Source organism: Vipera berus, assembly GCF_964194415.1.
Source record: "Vipera berus genome assembly, chromosome: 1".
NCBI lineage: Eukaryota > Metazoa > Chordata > Lepidosauria > Squamata > Viperidae > Vipera > Vipera berus.
In genome coordinates this window covers 263,319,331-263,329,177 of record NC_138202.1, presented here as the reverse complement: position 1 = coordinate 263,329,177, position 9,847 = coordinate 263,319,331, and positions in this window count along the sequence as shown.

Genomic DNA, 9,847 nt, shown 5'->3' with positions numbered 1-9,847 from the left:
CATGGCCTCCATGACGGCCATGGGCCTGACCCAAGTTATTGAGGGCCCGACTCATGTGGGGGATCATACTCTCGACCTGGTGTTCCTATCTGGACAATGGTTGGATGATCTGGGAGGGGGTTCACCGACTATCACCCCCCTGTCATGGTCAGATCATTACCTCCTGAGGCTGGTTTTCCGTTATGCCACCCCCCGCTGCTGGGCGGCGGAACCGACCAGGTGGTTCCGCCCCAGGCGCCTAATGGACCCGGAACGGTTCCAGAGGGCGCTTGGGCCTATACCCATCACTCTTACCCACAGCCCAGTCGATGCTCTGGTGGATGCCTGGGAAAGGGCGGCCGCCGGGGCACTTGACTGCGTTGTACCCTTGCGACCTCTGACCCGGCGCAGATCCCGTTGGGCCCCATGGTTCTCTGTGGAGCTCCGGGAGATGAAGCGTCGGAGACGAGGTCTAGAGAGCGGTTGGAGGTCCAGCCGATCCGAATCTGACCGATTGCAGTTAAGAACCTTTATAAGGTCTTATCTTGCGGCGATAAGGACGGCGAAGTCTAACTACTTTGCTGCCCTTATCGCGTCCGCAGATAATCGCCCAGCCGCCCTGTTTAGGGTAACTCGCTCCCTCCTTAACCAGGAGGTGAGAGAGGATCCCTTGCGGGGACGAGCCGAGGAGTTTAGTCATCATCTGGCGGACAAAATCGCTCAGATCCGGACCGGTCTGGACTCTGACTGGGCAGAGTCTGATGTGGAGGAATCGGGCGGTCTTGAGCATGTTATCTGGACTGAGTTCGACCCTGTTTCCCCTGATGATGTGGACAGGATCATGGGGAGACTGAGCACCACCACCTGTTTGTTGGATCCATGCCCCTCCTGGCTAGCTTATGCGGCCCGGGAGGGGACACGAGGCTGGTTCCATGCAGTAATAACTGCTTCTTTGAAGGAGGGTGTCTTCCCTGCCGCCTTGAAGGAGGCGGTGGTGAGACCCCTCCTCAAGAAGCCTGCTTTGGACCTGGCTGTTTTAAATAACTATCGTCCAGTCTCCAACCTTCGCTTTTTGGCGAAGGTTGTTGAGAGTATGGTGGCGCATCAGCTTCCTCTGTTCCTGGAGGAAACTGATTATCTGGACCCGTACCAATCGGGTTTCAGACCCGGACACAGCACGGAGACGGCATTGGTCGCGCTGGTGAACGATCTCTGGAGGGCTAGGGACAGGGGTTGCTCCTCCGTCCTGGTCCTATTAGATCTCTCAGCGGCTTTCGATACTATCGACCATGGTATCTTGCTGCGGTGTCTCAGGGGGTTGGGAGTGGGAGGCACCGTTTTACGGTGGTTCTCCTCCTATCTCCTGGGCCGCTCGCAGTCGGTGTTGACGGGAGGGCAGAGATCCGCCCCGAGGCCTCTCATTTGTGGAGTTCCTCAGGGGTCGGTTCTCTCGCCCCTCCTGTTCAACATCTATATGAAGCCGCTGGGCGAGATCATTCGTGGTTTCGGGGTGGGGTATCATCAGTACGCTGATGATACCCAACTTTTTCTTTCCACCCCGAACCAACCCAGTGATGCCCTCGCCGTGATGTCCCGGTGCCTGGAGGCGGTCCAGGTCTGGATGGGGAGAAACAGGCTTCGTCTCAATCCCGCCAAGACTGAGTGGCTGTGCATATCGGCATCTCGGGTCAACCAGACTATTCCATCTCTAACGATGGGGGGTGAGGTGTTACCCCCTGTTGATAGGGCTCGCAACGTGGGCGTCCTCCTGGATTCACGACTCAATTTTGAAGACCACATAGGAGCCGTGACCAGGGGGGCTTTTGCCCAGGTTCGCCTGGTGCGCCAGTTGCGTCCCTATCTGGACCGAGATGCCCTACGCACAGTTACTCATGCGCTCGTGACCTCCCGTTTGGACTACTGCAACGCTCTCTACATGGGGCTGCCCTTGAGGACCACTCGGAGGCTTCAACTGGTGCAGAATGCGGCCGCGCGAGTTGTAATGGGGGTCTCCCGATACTCCCATGTAACACCTCTACTCCGCGAGCTGCATTGGCTTCCGGTTGCCCTCCGGGTGAAATTCAAGGTGCTGGTCATTACCTATAAAGCCCTACATGGCTTGGGTCCGGGGTATTTGAGGGAACACCTGCTGCCAGCATCAAATGCCCTTCGTCCAGTGCGCTCCCACAGGGAGGGTCTGCTCAGGGTCCCACCGGTAAGAGATTGCCGGCGGGTAACACCCAGGGATAGGGCCTTCTCAGTGGGGGCGTCTGCCCTCTGGAACCAGCTGCCAGTGGAGTTGAGGACTGCCCCCGACCTCCGTTCATTCCGCCGGGGCCTGAAGACCTGGCTCTTCGAGCTCTCTGGCCCAGGCTGAGGAGTAATTTATTTTAATTGGGGTTTTAATTGCACAGGGTTAAGTTTAATCTTTTTTAAATTGGTTTTAACTTTTGTATTGTTGGTTTTAATTCCCTGTAAACCGCCCTGAGTCCTCAGGGAAAGGGCGGTATATAAATGTAATAAAATAAATAAATAATAAATAAATAAATATATGCCTGCTTATTAGGGCTTTCACACACACCCCAGCGGCATTATTACAAAGTCAGCTTAATTGCCCCCAACAATCTGGGTCCTCATTTTACCTACCTCGGAAGGATGGAAGGCTGAGTCAACCAACCTTGAGCCTGGTGGGATGCGAACCTGCACTAATTGCAGGCAGCTGGTGTTACTTAAGGAGGCATTAGCCCACTGCTCCACCAAGGCTTCAGATTTAATTCCACAAAAGGTGTTGCAGTGCGCATGGGATCATACACCTACTACCATATGCAAGTCTAAAAACACCTGAGTCTTATTTTTGTGGAATTGGATAGCTGTCCTTTACAACTGCCATCAGTTTTAGGAATAGCCTCAATGACTGCTTTAAGGAGTTATAGAGAGGTGCATGTTTAGGAGATCTTTCCTGACAGCTTCCTCTTCGACTTTGCTTGCTCAAAGCTGGCAAAGAAGATCACAAATGGCAATCATGTGAGCGCAAGACACTGCAACTGTCATGAGAGCTGGTGGCCAAGTGCCCAAATTGCAATTTTGTGTCCACTGCAATGGCCAGAACTTTGAAGACTGGTTGTGAGTACCCTGTGCTCCACACTGTCATAACTCTGATCAGTTGCTGAATGAGTGGTCCCTAAGTGAGGACTGCCTGTACTTATAGTAGAAGTATAACCATTATTTGGCTTATTTGACTCTCTTGCTACACTGTCGTATCACACTTTCATGGAGAATATACTCCATCCCCCTATATATCTGCGAAGAAATGGGAAGACCTCATTTATCATGCTCTGATAATCTGCCTGGACATCATTGACCATGTGCCAGCAGCAGTCTTTGTTCATTCTTTTAGAATCACTGTTACAGTTTTGATCACGGCTGCTGGCACGGAACTTACTTCAACCCATTCTTTTGTCCTCCTGCAATAGTAATGGCCTGCAATGCAGCACAATTCCAGGGAGGAAGGAGGGGTAATTCTGAGCTTACAGATCTTGCAATGTTATTACATCGTATATAATATCTTACCCACACCTCCTAACTCAGCTTTTCCCTTTGCTACCTCATTCTAACATTGCCTGTCATTGCACAGTCCATAAAACCAACCTAGAAAAAAATAATCCTAGTGCAGAGAGCTCCAGTAAGCAATTGATGAATTCTGATTCATAGCTTCTTTTCCTGGCATTCTTTACTACTGTATTTTGTCCATTATGAGATCTTAAAGAAATTAAAAATTTATGGCAACTTTATTGTTTCTCCTTTCTCTGCTGTTTAAGGCAAAATGCCTAGGAAGACTTCAGTCTTAAGGCTTTTATAAGGGCTCAGTAAAAGGGCCCATGATTCAATGATTTATTGAAATTGTGAATAAAATTGCAATCAGATAATCCATCATCTTCTCCACATAAACTGCTGTTAATCTATATCTCTTAACAGCTGAGAATTTGTGGAAATATGAATAATTGGAATAACTTTCTTACATTAATCCTCTCCCAGTTATTCTGTCTAGCACACAAATGGATTTGTATTCTACTACAGGTTGTTTATACTGTATAGTCACTTCTCAAGTGGGGTGTTTGTTGAAATGGCTGACTAGATTAAGATGCTTTGTTTTCAGATTTATTTTTTGCCATAATGGACTAATGCTGACTAATACTAATGCTCTGTATCTTATATTGGAAGTTTTTTTTTCTTGATATGACTTTTCAGTAACTTTAGTAACTTTGGTTAAGATAAATTTGATGCCATCCAAGTGTTCTTAGAAGGGACACGGTGGCTCAGTGGGTTAAGACGCTGAGCTTGTCGATCAGAAGGTCGGCAGTTTGGCAGGTCGAATCCCGAGTGCCGCGTAACAGAGTGAGCGCCTGTTACTCATCCCAGCTTCTGCCAACCTAGCAGTTCGAAAGCACGTAAAAAATGCAAGTAGAAAAATAGGGACCACTACGGTGGGAAGGTAACAGCATTCTGTGCGCCCTTGGCGTCTAGTCATGCCGGCCACATGACCACGGAAACATCTTCAGACAACGCTGGCTTCCTCGGTTAAGAAACGGAGATGAGCAGCACCTCCTAAAGTCAGACAAAACTGGACGTGGAAAACCTTTAGCTTTCTTTATTTTAAGATACTTGCAATCTTAAGAACCAGTTTGGTGTAGTAGTGAAGGCACCAAGCTAAAAACCAGGGGACTTTCTGCCTGAGGAACAAAGCCAGCTGGGTGACCTTGGGTCAGTCCCTCTGTCAAATCTAGGAAGATGACATTGACAAACCACCTCTGAAATCTTGCTAAGAATATTGCAAGGATTTGTTCAGGCAGTCACCAGGAGTCAAAAACAGACTTGAAGCCCCCCCAAAAAATAAAAACCCCAAACAAAACCCTGCCTTGCATGAAAACTGATTATGCATAACTATTTTCACTTCCCTTCCCACCTTCCCCCCATTTAAATTCTTCATCAGACTAGCCATTCTATGCATCTAATCAAGCAAGCTGCATGCCATGAAAGCTTTTAATCAAATTTATTAGCTAGAAAAGGTACTACCAGACTTCTGATTTTTTTGCTACCATGGATTCCCATCAGACTGATTTGACGTGATCTGTTTTTAACAATCCTGTGCTGGCTACTAGTTACAAATTTGTTTCTAGATGTTCTCAGATCTGTTTTTTGATTACCCATATATACTTGAGTATAAGCCGACTCGAGTATAAGCCGAGACCCCCAACTTCACCCCAAAAAACTGGAAAAAGTTATTGACTCGAGTATAAGCCGAGGCTGGGAAATGCAGCAGCTGGAGGCTGGATCCCCCGAAAGACGTCTCTGCTGAGATGAGAGAACGGGGTGGCAGGCCACCGAGAGAATGGGGCGGCCTGCTGTTCTCTCGGTGCAGCACGGCAGAGGCTAGATCTCGCGAAAGAAGTCTCTGCCGAGAGAATGGGCGGCAAGCCTCCACCACCCCATTCTCTCAGCGGAGCGCTCCACTGCCCCATTCTCTCGGCAGCTTGCCACCCCGTTCTCTCATCTCAGCAGAGACGTCTTTCGGGAGATCCAGCCTCTGCCGTGCTGCACCGAGAAAACAGCAAGCCGCACCATTCTCTCGGCAGCTTGCCACCCCGTTCTCTCATCTCAGCAGAGACGTCTTTCGGGAGATCCAGCCTCTGCCGTGCTGCACCGAGAAAACAGCAAGCTCTCTCGGCGGAGCGCTCCACTGCCCCATTCTCTCGGCGGCTTGCCACCCTGTTCTCTCATCTCGGTGGAGAATTCTTTCAGGGGATCCAGCCTGTCACCCCCTTCTCTCAGCTGGGCAGCTGAGAGAAGGGGGCGACAGAGGCTGGATCCCCCGAAAGAAGTCTTCGCCGCTGAGAGAATGGGCGGCAAGCTTCCCCGCCCCATACTTCGCGGAGCGCTCCAACGCCTCGTTCTCTCATCTCAGCAGAGACTTGTTTCGGGGGATCCAGCCTCTGTCACCCCCTTCTCTCAGCTGGGCAGCTGAGAGAAGGGGGTGGCAGAGGCTGGATCCCCCGAAAGAAGTCTTCGCTGAGAAAATGGGCGCTGAGATTTTCTCGGCGAAGACTTCTTTCGGGGGATGCAGCCTCTGCCGCCCCTTTCTCTCAGCTGTCCAGCTGAGAGAAGGGGGTGACAGAGGCTGCATCCCCCGAAAGAAGTCTTCGCTGAGAAAATGGGTGGCAAGCTTCCACCGCCCCATTCTCTCAGCGGAGGCTTGCAGAGGTGGCGGCGGAGCTGCACGCGCAGCTCTCCAAACCGCCGCAGCCCGTTTGGAGAGCTGCTGCCTTCGTCCATGTTTGATGAAAGCAGCAGCTCTCCAAACTGGGGGGTGGAAGTTCTTTTTTTTTTGTTCACTGGAGTATAAGCCGAAGTGGATTTTTTCAGCCCAAAAAGTGGGCTGAAAAATTCGGCTTATACTCAAGTATATACGGTATTATTTTTTCAGTATCTTCCCAGGTATTGATGTTAGGCTGATTGGTCTGTAGTTTCCTGGGTCTGTTTCCCCCCCACCCCGCTTTTTTGAGATGGGAAACACATCAGCTCTTTTCCAATCCTCTGGTACAGGGGTGTCAAATTGGTGGGCCACGGGCTGGATGAGTCACATGCAAGCCACGCCCATCCCATCTCCGCAAAGGCAAAAAAATCGAGATACATCACATCACATGACGTGATTGAGTTTGACACCTGTGTTCTGGTAGTTCCTCTGTGCTCCAGGATTTTTTAAAGATATGGTACAATGGTTCTGAAATAACATTTGCCAGCTCCTTCAAAACTCTGGGATGTAATTTATCAAGTCCTGGTGATTTATATTCATCAAGATCACATAGGTGTTCTCTTACCATTTTCTTGCTTATTTTAATTTTTATTTCTAACCTGTCTTTTACAGTTGTTTTTGGTAGATTGGGCTATAATTTCTTTTTGCATGAAGACTGATGCAAAGAATGAGTTAAGCAGCTCTGCTTTCTCTCTATTACCTGTTACTTCCTTGCCATCTTCCCTCTATAGTGGGCCAACTGTTTCCTTGACTTTTTTCTTGTTATTTGTATGTCAAAACTTTATTATCTGTGACTTTTTTTTTTGCAAGTCTTTGTTCATTCTGAGCTTTTGCTTTCCTGACTTCATCTTTGCAGATTCAGGCTCTCTGGTGATATTGTCTTAGTTATATGTCCCTCTTTCCATTTTTTGTACATATGCTTTTTGTCTTTGTTTATCAGATAGATCTTTGTGCAACCATGCTGGGTTTTTCCTGGATTTTTTTGTTTTTCTTTTTCAGTGATATTGTGTTGGACTGTTTCACAAAATTCATGGAACTGAATTTTCTAGTCTCTAAACAACTGTGATTTCATGCAGTAGGAAGCAGATACGTCTCTTAAATCATTCCTTAAATTAGGTATCAGCAGCTTTAAAATTAAATAAGAAATGGGTGCACCTTTTATACCAAAAAGAAAGTTATATGTGGCTGCACATCAGGCCTAAGCCAGAAATGCCTGTTTTAATTCAATTAATCAATAAATAAATCAGAATAGAACTGGAAGGGACCTTGGAGGTCTTCTAGTCCAACTCCTGCTCAAGCAGGAGACCCTATACAATTTGAGACAAGTGGCTTTCCAGTCTCTTCCTAAAAATCTCCAGTGATGAAGCACCCACAACATCCGAAGGCAAACTGTTCCATTCAACAAAAATTCACAAAAACAACCCAGGAATTGGAAGAATTGGAAACCACTGCCTACAACGCAAGAGGATTAGTCTTTATATCCGGAAACTTAGCAGGAGTCGTAGGTGGGCATCGCCTCCGGCACGAATAGCTTATTATTACCTTTGAACAAAATATGTCTGAAGCACAATTTAACCGAAGTCCCAGAACAAAAGAGAGCCTCACAGCGATCGCGTTGCATCAGGAAGCACCTTTACGCAGTATTGGAGGGTCGACGCCGTTCAATGGAAAAATAAATATTTCATCAGGATCGATCGCTCCCTGAATTGAATTTCGATGGCACAACAGCCCGCACCCCCGCTTCCTTCCTGCCACCGAGGGGCCGTAATCCAATTCCGGCCAGAGAGCCCCGAGGCCTGCCTAGGCGTGGCCCAGCATTGCGCTTTTCATGTGGCTTTGCTATTCTCCCCTCCCCTCCTCTCCCCTCCCTCCCGGGCTTTTTTCCCACCGCCCTTCGCTGCTATTCCCAGGCCCAATGAGGTCAACGCCGGAATAAAACCGCTGCAGTTTCCCGAGACTCGATCTCGGTGCCTGGCGCATCCCTGGGGCGGCTGCCACGAAGTCGGGCAGGGTAAGTAGCGCTCAGCTTTGGCCGGGGGGGGGGGTGGGGTGGGGGGGGCGAGTGAAAGGCCCCTCGCCTCGCTGCTCAGCAAAGCGAAAAGCCGAACAAGTTTGGGAGTCTTGTTTAGACTGAGCGAGAGAGTGACACCTTCCCCACCCCACCCCACCCCAGTGCGCAGTTCTAGATGAAAAGAAAGCAAAGGGCTTTGATGGATTCATTGATTGCAAAAAAAATAAAATAAAAAAGGTGGGGGGGCGGCCTTTTGCAAAACGATTACAGATGGGAAGTCAATACAATAACGAAGAGATGCTGGCGTGTGGGGCGATAGAGGGATGCCTAGTCCTAGCCGGCGCTTCGTGACCTCCTTGTCTTTTGTTTCTCCTCTCCTCCTTTTCCTCCTCCTCCTCCCCCCACTCCTGGTAACTATTTTCAATGGGGAAATGGGCCGCTTCTTTGGTTCCCCACGTGACGAGCTCCCGGGAGACCGATGCGGGGAGGGTGGGGGTAGCGGAAGAGTCTTGGTGTTGGGGGTCTGGATTGGCTCCAAGAGACTGTGTGAGTCGCTCGGGGTTGAACTGAGAGCATCGCCGGATTTCTCAATTTTTAGGACGCCGTAGGGGGCGAGCCGCGTTTGTCCGGATGGATGAGCAGCCTGGGGCTTGTGGTGGCGAAACCGTGAAGGGATCCCTCGGTGGATGCCCTTGAGAAGGCCGGCGTTGGCTGAACCTGGCGGTCCGCCGAGCTGCCGCGGAAATTCCGGAGGGAAAAGGCTGCTGGTACTGCTGCTAGGTCGGTTGCTGTACGGGTTAACGGGGAGATGGCTTTCGGAGACTCCCCTAAGCCTTAAAGAGAACGTGGTTCGTTTTCCTTTGTTTTAATTCCACTGAAAAGGGCTTTCTGATAAAACTTTGGCATTCAGATTTGAAAGCACTTGTGAAACGTGGAGTGAAAGCTGCCTTCATAGATCTTAGGTGTTGAGTTTTACAGCTTGTTTGCAAATACTGTAAATAAAGGCAATTGAGAAGTGCAAAGCTTTTTTTGTCCCAGACTTATTTACCCATCACTGAACTCAAAAGGAAGTTATATGCATGGTAGAGTTATTGTTTTATCTTGTCCATTTCATGATTTGTGTGTGTTAAAATTGGAATTCTGGAGTATTGAAAATCCACATTTTTAATCTCTCTCATCCTTTGATAACTAATTGATTGTACTTACCTACACTCTTAAGATATTTGTTAGTGCACTTTTAAAATACTTTGCCATCATTTTTATTATAATTTTGTGAGCCAGCTGTTATAATCTTTGCAGCAGTGGCACTTAAATAAACATTGTCTTATTCTGACACATTTTAATTCAAAACCCATTGTAAATTGTTAGGATCTGAGGATCCTGCTATTCATGACAGGATTAAATAGATAAGCAATGTGCATGCATCTATGCAATTAATAAGTAATGCTGAGACTGATATAGTAAAGTTAATGCTTCAGTGACATGATAAAGATTATTATTGTGCCAAACATATTACAGTGTCAGGTGTGCTTTTTTAAAAACTTTTT